The 11,585-nt window shown below is 37.1% G+C and overlaps 1 long non-coding RNA gene across 1 annotated transcript; it reads right to left on the minus strand.

Annotated features, from left to right (window-relative positions):
- Positions 1-706: 706 nt before the first annotated feature.
- Positions 707-6,805, minus strand: LOC129270863 (uncharacterized). Its single transcript, XR_010292964.1, has 3 exons — positions 6,642-6,805; positions 4,357-4,538; positions 707-3,257 (listed from the first exon to the last, which is right to left on the minus strand). It is a non-coding gene; the product is annotated as an uncharacterized LOC129270863 (long non-coding RNA).
- Positions 6,806-11,585: the final 4,780 nt, after the last annotated feature.

The following is an 11,585-nucleotide window of genomic DNA, read 5'->3' on the forward strand; positions in this document are numbered from 1 at the left end:
CATTATGACGTCGTATATTGACGTCATTATGACGTCTCCAAAAGTGACTATGACGTCTTAATGACGTCTTTGCAACGTTTTTACAACGTTTTCCTGACCAGTATCAGGGGTCAGATTGACGTCGTGTATTGACGTGATTATGACGTCTTCGAGAGTCAACCACGACGTCTTAATGACATCCGTGCAACGTGTTCCTGACCGGTTTTAGACGTCATATTGATGTAATTATGACGTCTTTAAAAGTCATCTGCGACGTCTTAATGACAACTTTGCAACGTATTCCTGACCAGATTCAGACGTCATATTGATGTAATTATGACGTCTTTATAAGTCAACTACGACGTCTGAATGACGACTTTGCAACATATTGCTGACTAGTAAAAGACGTCGCATATTGAAATGAATATGACGTCTTTTGGAGTCAACTATGATATCTTAACGTATTCTGACGTGATAATGACCTAAACATTAAATTCTACATGCAATGTACATACACACATCACTTCAAAGACCTTGTCATTGAAGATTATCTATATTTGGGGAATACTGAGGTGGTCTGACAATGTCCAGCATTCCCAGTAACAATATAATGATCCTCTATGCCAGGGCCTTGCATAACTTGTCTCAGTCTCAAGAACATGACTCCCCCCCCCCCCGAAAAAGAATATATACAAAAATGGAAAACGAAATCAAATACATGTACGCATTTCAATTACGAAATCGTGGCAAATATTCTATTAATAAATAAAAGTTGCATAACATGATATTACCAGCAAAAAAAAAAGGAAAACAAAAAGTTGAAAACTCTAAATAGATTGAAAAAAAAAAACACTTTTCTATGAAAATGCAGTATTAGGGTCAAAGGAATGAAATTACAATGTTTGGTATACCAATACATACAATTGTATAAATACACATTAATACACAACAGAGGCATAATGATCTCCAAGAATAAAGCTTTTTCGTTGAAATTGTAATTAAATATACCTTCAACTTTAGACAACTATTTAATGTAGGTAAAAATATACTGTATGTAAAAAAAATAATACCTGAGTTGGAATAATTTCAGGATTTATGGAAGCTTGCATTTGGGTGAAAGAATCATACATGTACATTAATTCTTATGAAAAGTTTGGGTTGTATTACACTATCACTTAGGGGTAAAAGACAGTAGTTGCAGCAAACAATTATTTCTTCGGAAAGTCTTTTAAATTAAGGTTAATTGTCAAAATATTGTACATAATCTAGATCTGGGCCCCGTCTTACAAAGAGTTAAGATTGATCCGATCAATCATAACTCTATGGAAATCCATCAGTGTCATAATTTTTTTCTAAGAGAAGTTCGCACAATGTCCTTTATATGCAAAGAGAAGTGCAGCGAATTTTGAGAAAACAATGAAGGCATGGACATACATCATAGCTAGAAAATATTTTGAACAAACATGCTTAATAGATGTTAACGTTGCTGACCGTTCATAGTTGCGATTGATCGGATCAACCATAACTCTTTGTAAGACGGGGCCCTGGTAAATTAATGTAAACTTGTATCTTTGTAAAACCATGAATTTTGAACTTACATGTAAAATCAATCATTCTGATGATCACTAACACAGAAAAGCATATGTGGGACAGGACAGTGTATTATGATTGATTCGAAAAATACCCGACATTTGATAGAATTACATGCTTATTTTGCTAATTTCTCAGCAATTACACATTTTCTTCCCGAGCTATTTGGCACACATCTTTTATATATACATACACTTTGCTGGTAATTCTGTTGGATTCTGTTCGAACTCATTTTAAGATAGTTACTACTAGAGGTGGGTTATTAACTTAAGGCAACTATGTAATGTAGGAAAAAATATACTGTATGTAAAAAAAAAATACCTGAGTTGCTGAGTTGCAAAGTTTTCAGGATTTATGGAAGCTTGCATTTGGGTGAAAGAATCATACATTAATAAGTCTGATGAAATTAGTTTGTGGAACTGTTGTATTACAATATCACTTAGAAGGAAAAGACAGTAGTTGCAGCAAACAATTATGTCTTGAGGAAATCTATAAAATCAAAGTTAATTGTCAATATATTGTACATAATCTACATCTGGTACATTAATGTAAACTTGTATCTTTGTAAAGTCATGAATTTTTAAACTTAAATCGATAATTCTGATGATCGCTATAAACACAGAAAAGCGTTTGTGGGACAGTGTATTATAATCGATTAAAAAATACCTGACATTTGATAGAATTACATGCTTATTTTGCTCATTTCTCAGCAATTATGCATTTTCTTCCCTACATGTAGCTACGTAGGCTTTTTATGTGAGCTGAGAGATTTCATACCAGATTTCCTATGCTTGATAAAGTTCTTATGATAGTCTGTGTATCAGCATAGCATGTGTTCAGTGTTTTGAACCCACTGGAAATTGTGCATCATATCTTTATGTATGGAAGTCATTTTGCGTCTGCGGTCTCCATGGTTTTTTTAGGATCGATGTGTTGACTAGACCAGTCCCGTATTGATATTTTCGTGCTGTGTCACTTTGGAAGGCCGTCTCTAATTGGTTGACTGGTGAGTTGGCAGATGCACAGCCCATCCCACTTTTCAATTACATCATTACGTAATCTCTAACATGTCTAAGATATCCACCAGATCAAGAGGCCGCTTGCACTCGGCTAACGCATGTACACAATCCTCTGCTTAATCATTAACTGGATCTAAACAAAGCCCAGCATACCTAGATCATATTGATACAGTCGTTCAAAGAGCGGTGGCCGTGGCAATGGAACGTTCTTGAAATATCTATCGATACCAAATTGAAGCAACTCCGTGATTTTGAAAAATCGGTTTCTGATAAGATGACTAACACCATAATGCTTTGTCAAATAGGCTTGACCACATCGAGCAGTACTCCTGTCGCAATAATATCCGTATCCGTATGAGATTGTTCGAAATGTAGCAAAGCAGATTGGTATCGATCTTACTCCATGCGACATTGATCGATCGCATCACCTTCGCCGACCAACTAGCAGTCATGATGTTCAACCCCAAGGATCATACCCCGGTGTGGCCCTGTAATGCCAACTTAGCAGCTCCACCAATCAATGTGTAATTCAATTCAATACAGGCCGAAACGAACGATAATGAAAAATAGAAAATGCTCAGGAACAGATGACTGGGTGCAGGCAGGCAAGGCAGTTCAGGTAGGATGAAAATTTATTGGCAGGACACCTTCCGTTTCAAATTACAGCATCTGCAAAAATAACAGAAGAGGAGAAACATAAAAACCTTTTCTACATAAACTATTTATTAATCTTCATTAAAGACTAGATGGTTTCAATATTAATTTTCAATTTATTTTAAATGATTAAAAAACGATGTGGGTTTGTTACATAATTTATACTTCAAATATTAACATTTAAAGTCAAGCTGGGGGGGGGGGGGGCATGATGCCCTCAAGACCTTTAACCATCTCTGTATAAGGAAGGAAATTTTAGAATCAATTTATTTGACACATAAAAAACATATTATTTTTTTATAATTACGATTTTAATTCATGCCTTTTTCATGTGTTTTAAATGGTTATGGGGTAACCAGGACTGTCAGGACTGAGAATTCGAACTTCGAGGCCGAAATACAGCCATTCCCTATGCCTGATTTGGCTTAAATTCAGGTCAAGGATCAATTAAATATATATTTTGCAAAAAAATCCGACAAATTTTGCGGTGGAATTAGTTTTCTGGCATCGCGAGATTGACCAATGCAAAATTTTATTAGCGCCAATTTACCATCTAAACTTGTCATTGAAATTAGAACGTCCAAACCGATCCACTACGTCAGCCTGGAATCTAGTACCAGTACTAGCACAATCAATCAGCTATGCATGTGCACCAATTCTGTATTTCTTGCATACGTACGTCACTTGAGTTAAAGTTCATGTCATTGCGTTATTAGCGAGGGAATTGTAAGAAAGTGATCCTTCAAAATTTTCACCTTCCTATGATTAACATTTTTTAAGCCTTTGTATGCATTTAGAGTACAAAAGCTTACAAATTGGACAAATTAAATGTTTGCCCCAAAATTATTGTGGGAAAGGTGGATTCTCTAGGGAAATCCATCTTAGTGTACAAGTTCTACAGGCAACCGAGACTTGTCTAGGCTCCGTGAATGAAAATACAATGAAAAAATGATAAAAATATCACAGAGTCCTCGAAGTACAGTCAGGACCATTGACAGATTATAAGTTGGCCCGAGTTTGTACACATCCAAATCTGCGTGATTCTGATAATAGAGATTCCCAATGATCCCCAACAAAAAATAAGCTTTACATCTGAAATAGCCTTCTTACTTACCTACTGCCCGATGCCTCCTAGCATGTAGGGCAGCAACGAAGGATCTCCACTCCTGGCATCCGGCGATTCTGGGCCTTCTTCTGGAAACTCCCCCAGGCCAGGTCATATTCACCGACTTCATCTCCTCCTCAACTCCTCATGTGTGACACCGAGACAGGTGGTTTTGTGTCTCTCTCTTTCTCCTGAAATGTCAAACAGATCTATTCATTAAAAATCTTACTCAAAATGGTGCTTTTGGTAGAAAAATAATGAATATAGGGCATTTCATGTGACAGCCTTATCCCTTATTAAACTGGGGGGGGGGGTCAATTTAACCCCCCCCCCTCAACAAATTTCATCACTACGCTGTCGCGCAAAATTTTTGATCGCGTTGCTCACTGACTTTTTACTTTCAAGTCTCACGCAAATTTTGAGACCAAATTTGTGACGCCCGGGTACGCAGTTACGACATTACGCAACATTATTAAGGGGAAATCAGACTAAAAATTGCTCATAAACATGATTTCATGTACAAATCCAGTGCAAATTGTGTATTTAGCCAAAATTCATAAATTTATCATTATTTCTACTTTTACTGATTAAACTTAATTAATTTTACCTTGTTAATGATTATAATTAAGTCTGGAACGATTTCCATCGAAAATACAATAGGAATGCTGCCTATAAAGAATATTTTCACCTAAAAAATAGCATTCTAGGAGCTTTATTCAGAGCAAAAAGTATGATTTCATGAATAAATTAGCATAATTAATTCATATAAAATAAAAATAAACGAATACAGTGAAATTTACCAATGCAACTACGTAGATTACGTCATTATCTACCATCATGCAAATTTTTGTTGTGATCGGGCAATCCGCGGCTGAGATCTTATATAAGGGGGGGGGGGGCAATAATGCCCCCCCCCCCCCCCGGGAATGACAAGAATCAAAATACCCCGGGAGATTAAACTGTCAAATATCATCGAGGATCTACATGTATGGTTGGAAGTACCCCTTATCGACCACCTAATCTTCTAAGCATCGTATCTGCGAAAATATTCATCAATTTTACCCAGTTTTCGTCTCATTTGTGCAGAAAATTGAGCAGATCAGATTCCCATGTTTCGCTCGGCGACTCCGATTCAATCCGCATATATATCGACGAACAACGAATACGACGATTTTACACTTGCTCATTTGCACCCGTCTTTTGAAACCGACCACCCACGATACACTAAGTTTACGGCCGATTCTTGTCCCGGTGGTGAAATATTTTTACTCTTCCAAATCAGTTCTATGATGTCAACATGCTAAATGATCGTCTCACTACTTCCACTGCATGCTCCGGCACATGATTCGACGATTGACGACGGGTATTTGTTCTAAAGCCGTTTCCTATCGGATTTCTTGGTTTTTCAGCGGGGTTTGGGTTTGGTCAATACAATTACAATTTTGATTAGGCCTAATTCTACTAATTTTTTTACTTTTTGTTGCTTCTTTTTTTTCTCGTAAAATCGATTCATACCGTTTCTATGGACACTGCGCCTACTCTCCCGCGCGTATCGTTTGTAATACGCAATAATTTTAACGCGCGCAAGGTGGTCGGTTTCAAAAGAGGTGGTCGATATGTGGTAGTCTTACCATACATGTAGATCTGGTACAGTTACATAAACTGAACTTTGTGAAATTTTGAAATCTACGCTGAAAAATGTTCACACTGAAGATCACCAACACAGATAAGAACACATGGGACAGTGTATTAATTATTGCTCTGAATGTCGGCCCGACGCTTGACCCGAATCCTGTGCTTTTTTTGCTGATTTCTCAGCAATTACACAATTTCTTCCAGAATCCTTTGGCACATATATTATTTATAAACAGGGGCCGCGGAACAGTTTTCAAAGTGGGGGGGCTGACCATGCAGAAAATCACAATCGTATGGTAATTTTTGCGTTTTTTTACACGGTTTTGGAAAAAAGTGGGGCCCCCCAGCTCCACGGCCCCTGATAAATATAGACAGACACTTTGGTGCCTATGGTGGTCATTTCATTGGATTCTGTACGAACTCATTTTGATATCGTTACCACAACTGGCATTTACCTTAAAGTGTGCAGACTTGGTTGGGCCCTGAGCCCACCAGCGCAGCCTGTCCTATACAGCATGCCGGCGCTCGGCGCAGCCACCCCGGCCGGGCAGTGTCAGTGACAGTGCACGAGATCTAAAGCCAAAGGCAAGCTAGCTACGGTACGTAGCTGCAAGCCGCGCTCCGAAAAGAAAATCTTAGAAAATGGTTATCTAACTTACTGTTTGGTCTACTGCGAATGCCTTCGAAGTCATTGTCCAAATCTGACCCGTGTTCTTAAAGTAGTAGAACTAGTATTAACGGCCATCTTCGTCGCACATAATTCTCGATCCAAAATTAGGCTGCAACATGTAACGGCGAAAATCGGGCGCATGCATACCTTTTTCAAATACCAGTAATTGCGACCTGCCAGTTGCATGCAGTGCAGCGCGCATGCGCAGGCCCGACGCCCGGCGAATTAATTCTGCTTATCATGAATTTTTTATAGGGGGGGGGGGGGGGGGGGTGAGCTAGCTAGTTAGGGGGTTTGCATGACACCGGGGCATGACACCAATTACGAAAAAAAAGTTTTGTAATAGATAAAAACTTCTTTGACATATAAAGCTTCCTCTTGTTTGGTTTGGTTGGCAACTAGTTAAGAAATGATTATTTTTGCCACTGCTTTTGAAGCTTTTTTTCTTTGAAGAATGATATACTTTACCTAAAAAAAAAAAAAATTCTGGTTTGGTTGGCAACTAGTTAAGAAATGATTATTTTTGCCACTGCTTTTGAAGCTTTTTTTCTTTGAAGAATGATATACTTTACCTAAAAAAAAAAATTCTGTACTATTTTTTTTAGTTTTACTTTTCCTTATCTAAGTAGAAATAGCCTTGCTAACATGGCAAGGTTGAAAAAATGGCAATAGTATGTGGCTTTGAAATTAAACTTGTAAATTTCCTCGTCGTTGATTGGTAAATAATTGATGTCATAATCACGTCATAATGTGGTCATATGAAAACGCAAATTTCTTTGTCGTTGTTTGGTAAATAATTGATGTCATAATCACGTCATAATGTGGTCGTATGAAAACGCAAATTTCTTTGTCGTTGTTTGGTAAATAAATGATGTCATAATCACGTCATAATGTGGTCATATAAAAATGCAAATTTATTTGTCGCAGATTGGTCAATAAATGACGTCGTAATCACGTCATAATCTGGTCATATAAGAAAGCAAATTTACTTGTCGTAAAGTTGGTCAGTAAATGAGGTCGTAATCACGTCATAATCTGGTCATATAAGAAAGCAAATTTACTTGTCGTAAATTGGTCAGTAAATGACGTCGTAATCACGTCATAATCTGGTCAAATAAAAATGCAAAAGAAAGTTGTCATTCTAAGTCGTCAAAATGACGTCGCAAAAACGTCATAAATACGACGACATGACGAGTATTACCACTTTACGATCAGTTAATGACGTCATTACGACCGTGTCTGCTATCAGGGTTGTGACCGGCATACACACACAGAAAAAATGTATCCCCTCCTGAAAAAGCAAGGACCCCCCAGTGCCCCCAGGAAAAAAATCCTAGCTACGCCACTGGTCTCAAAGACACTGGATGTTAACATAGGCTGATCCAGGGGGGGGGCCCGGGCCCCCCTATTGGCGGCAGTGGCGTACCTAGGATTTTCCACAAGGGGGGGGGGGCAAATCGTCCGCCAAAAAATTTGACAAGAAAACAAAAAAATAAAGTCTTCAATATCACATATAAAGGATTTCGTATAGTGAGTGATGGTATTACCGACCGGCCTTGTATTTTTTTCCTGGGGGCACTGGGGGGTCCTTGCTTTTTCAGGAGGGGATACATTTTTTCTGTGTGTGTATGCCGGTCACAAGGGCGGATCCGACTTTCGTCGATAGGGGGTGGGGCCCGAAATTATCTTCATCTATATTTTCCCCGATCAGTCACTTCTTATAGCTTTATTCTTACAATATAAATATGAAATAATGCCATAAGCCCTATATAAAAAGTGCGAGCGCAAAGCGCGAGCGATTTTTTTTTTTTAACTTCCATGTATTTTGTCCTGAAAATTTTAATATTCTGGGCAATGTAATTTGGGGTAATTTGTGATCTTGAACAAGATGCGGTACTTTTTAACTAGATATTACTGCGAACGCCAAGCACGAAGATGGTACACATTTCAATAATGGAAAAGTGAAGCGCAGGCTAAATGTTTGTGACATTCCGACCTAAAAAATTGTCATTCTAAGCAGTTTTTGTAATCACAAATGGGATAGGTATGTAACTAAATAATTTATGTGAGTGCGAAGTGCGAGAGGAAGAAAATTGAGATTTTAGACCTAAAAGCGGGACACTCTATTCATATTTTGTAAATCATGAATAGCATGGTTTATTGGGTATCATTAATAATGCGATCGTGAAGCGTGAGCAGACAAATATTTATACTCTGATCTGAAACTGGATATTTTAACTAATTACATGCAGGCTGTCGAGCATGTTTTAGAATTAGACTTAGAATCTGGGCATTCTGAATACATTTGTTTACATGCAGATCAATAATGCAAGCACGAGCTGAAAACATTTGATATACCGATCTGAAAAAGGTCAATATAAACACTATTTCAAGCACTGTGTAGGAAAATTGTGAAGTGGATTTGGATCACACTTGATGAATGATGCAAGCGCGAAGAGCGAGCTGATATTTTTCGTTTGTTATTATTTTAACAAAGGACCGGTAGGCCTACATTCTAAGGACATTTTGTCATCATATGTAAATGATGACTATCTTCCTATCATTCCTAAGCTTGTCGATATTCCATACTGAAAAGACCCAATATAGTTATTAGGAATTCATGAAAATATTATTTTCTTATAATATGCGTAATGACAGCGTGAAAGTTGTTGTTTTTAAGGCTTGAAAACTGGAAATTTAAAGCACTTTGTTAATATGAATACGCATTCAAAAAATTTTTAAAATAAAATGTAATGAAGAGTGGAGCTTGTTTGGTTATAGAATTGATAAAGAGCATGGGCGGATCCAGCCTTTGCCAATAGGGGGGGGGGGCGGAATTTTTTTTCAGCCACATTTTCCCCGATCGGCCGCTCGAAGTTAATTTTTGTTTGTTTCTTTGAAGGGATATAGTCCTATCACTTCTAAGCTTATATATATATAACATAATGAGCTTTATTTTAAAAAGTGTGAGCGCGAAGCGCGAGATTTTTGTTTATTTTATGTATTTTGTCTTAAAATGTAAACATTTTGGCAATGTTTGCGATCCTAAACGAGATGTGTATCCAACTAAATAATTGCTGCGAGCGCGAAGCGCGAGCAGAAGTGTTTAATATACGTTCTGATCTGATAAAGAAAGATCAGTTAAAGGCAGCTTTGTGAGCCATGAAGACGTTACATATTTCAACTATCAAATAATGCGAGCGCGAAGCGCGAGCTGAAAATTTTGACATTTTTACTTGAAGAATTGAAAAGGATAAGTATATATTGATGCGAGCACGAAGCGCGAGCTGAAAAATTCGAGATTTAAACCTAAAAATGGGACACTCTATTCATATTTTGTAAAAAGGATGAGTAATTGGAAATCTTCCTACATTAATAATGCGAGCGCAAAGCGCTGGCAGAAAATTTGTTATTTATTTTTAATATACGTTTTGATCTGATCAAAAAAAAGATCTGTTAACGGCTGCTTGTTAGCCATGCAGACGTTACATATTTTAACTATCAAATAGTGCGAGCGCGAAGCGCGAGCTGAAAATTTTGACATTTTTACCTGAAGAATGGAAATTCTAAGCACTTTTTGTAATCGTGAAAAGGATAAGTATATAACTAAACAATTGATGCGAGCGGAAAAATTCTGGACACTCTAAATTATGAAAAGGATGAGTAATTGGAAATTTTCCTACGTTGATAATGCGAGTGGAAAGCGCGAGCAGACAATTTTTGATATTGTGATGTGAAACTGGATAATGATTTAAATAGAGAACAAGCTGCGTATCTGACTAAACGCGTGTTTCAGATTTCGACCTAGAATTTTGGTATTCTAAATACCTTTCTTATCATGAAAATCAATTAAGCGAGCGCAAAGCGCGAGCTCAAAGTATATGATAATACGATCTGAAAAAGTGGTCAATTTAAGCTTTGTATTTTAGGCACTTTGTGGGGGGAAATTGTGAGGTGGATATGGATCAAAGTTTAAAAAGAGCGGATATGTTTCATTATTATTACTTTGAGATTTGACATAGGACCGGGACATTCTATAAGGACATTATGTCATCCATGGACCTATCCACAGAGGATTATCTATTGTTACTGGGGGTGCTTTTTTTAAATTTTTTTTATAATTATTAAAAAAAAATTTTTTTTTATTTTTTGATTATAAAAAAAAAATTATGAAAGCTCGATTTTTGAGCTGAAATATGTTTTGTATATTGACTTCAAAACTTGGTATTTTAAGCTCCATATCAGCCTATTGAGCGAGATATGAATCTCATCGAACAGGCAATTCTGGCGCGAAGCGCAAGCGAAAATTTTATATAGTAACATGAAAGATTTGGGTTTTTTTACAAGTCTTCCCCTCACATTATTTTTTCACTCGTCTTCCTCCTCTTATTTTCCTCTTCTTTTTTTTCCTTCTGTCTTTCTCCTTCTTTTCCTTTTTTTTTGTCTTTTTTCTCCTTTTTTTTTTTTTTTTTTGCTCCGCCAATTTTTTCAGGGGGGCACCTGGGGGGCACACCAAATCCCGGGGGGCACGTGCCCCCAGGCCCCCCGTAGCTACGCCGCTGTTTGAGACAACATCCGAGATATCGTCTAAAATAATTTCATATTTAAACACATGCCATAAAGAATAAGTGTTATGGTTTACCTTGAAAATAATTATAATCATATACATCAATTAGATAGCATATTGAGCATACGCAATGACTCTATTTAAAGCTGTTGCTTTTTCATGTGTGAAATCAAAACCAACTATTGATAATTTTTCGTTTAATATAATTTTTTCTTTAAACATTCAATAAGTTAATCAAATCCACAATACGTTTCCAGAAAGGTTTTACGCTTGTGCACTCTAAAACAACATGAACAAAGGATTCTATTGTTTTACAGAAAATACATAAGTTGTCTGTTACAATAATTTTCAAGGCTCAAACCTCCA

This window comes from Lytechinus pictus, chromosome 3, assembly GCF_037042905.1.
Source record: "Lytechinus pictus isolate F3 Inbred chromosome 3, Lp3.0, whole genome shotgun sequence".
Taxonomy (NCBI): Eukaryota; Metazoa; Echinodermata; class Echinoidea; order Temnopleuroida; family Toxopneustidae; genus Lytechinus; species Lytechinus pictus.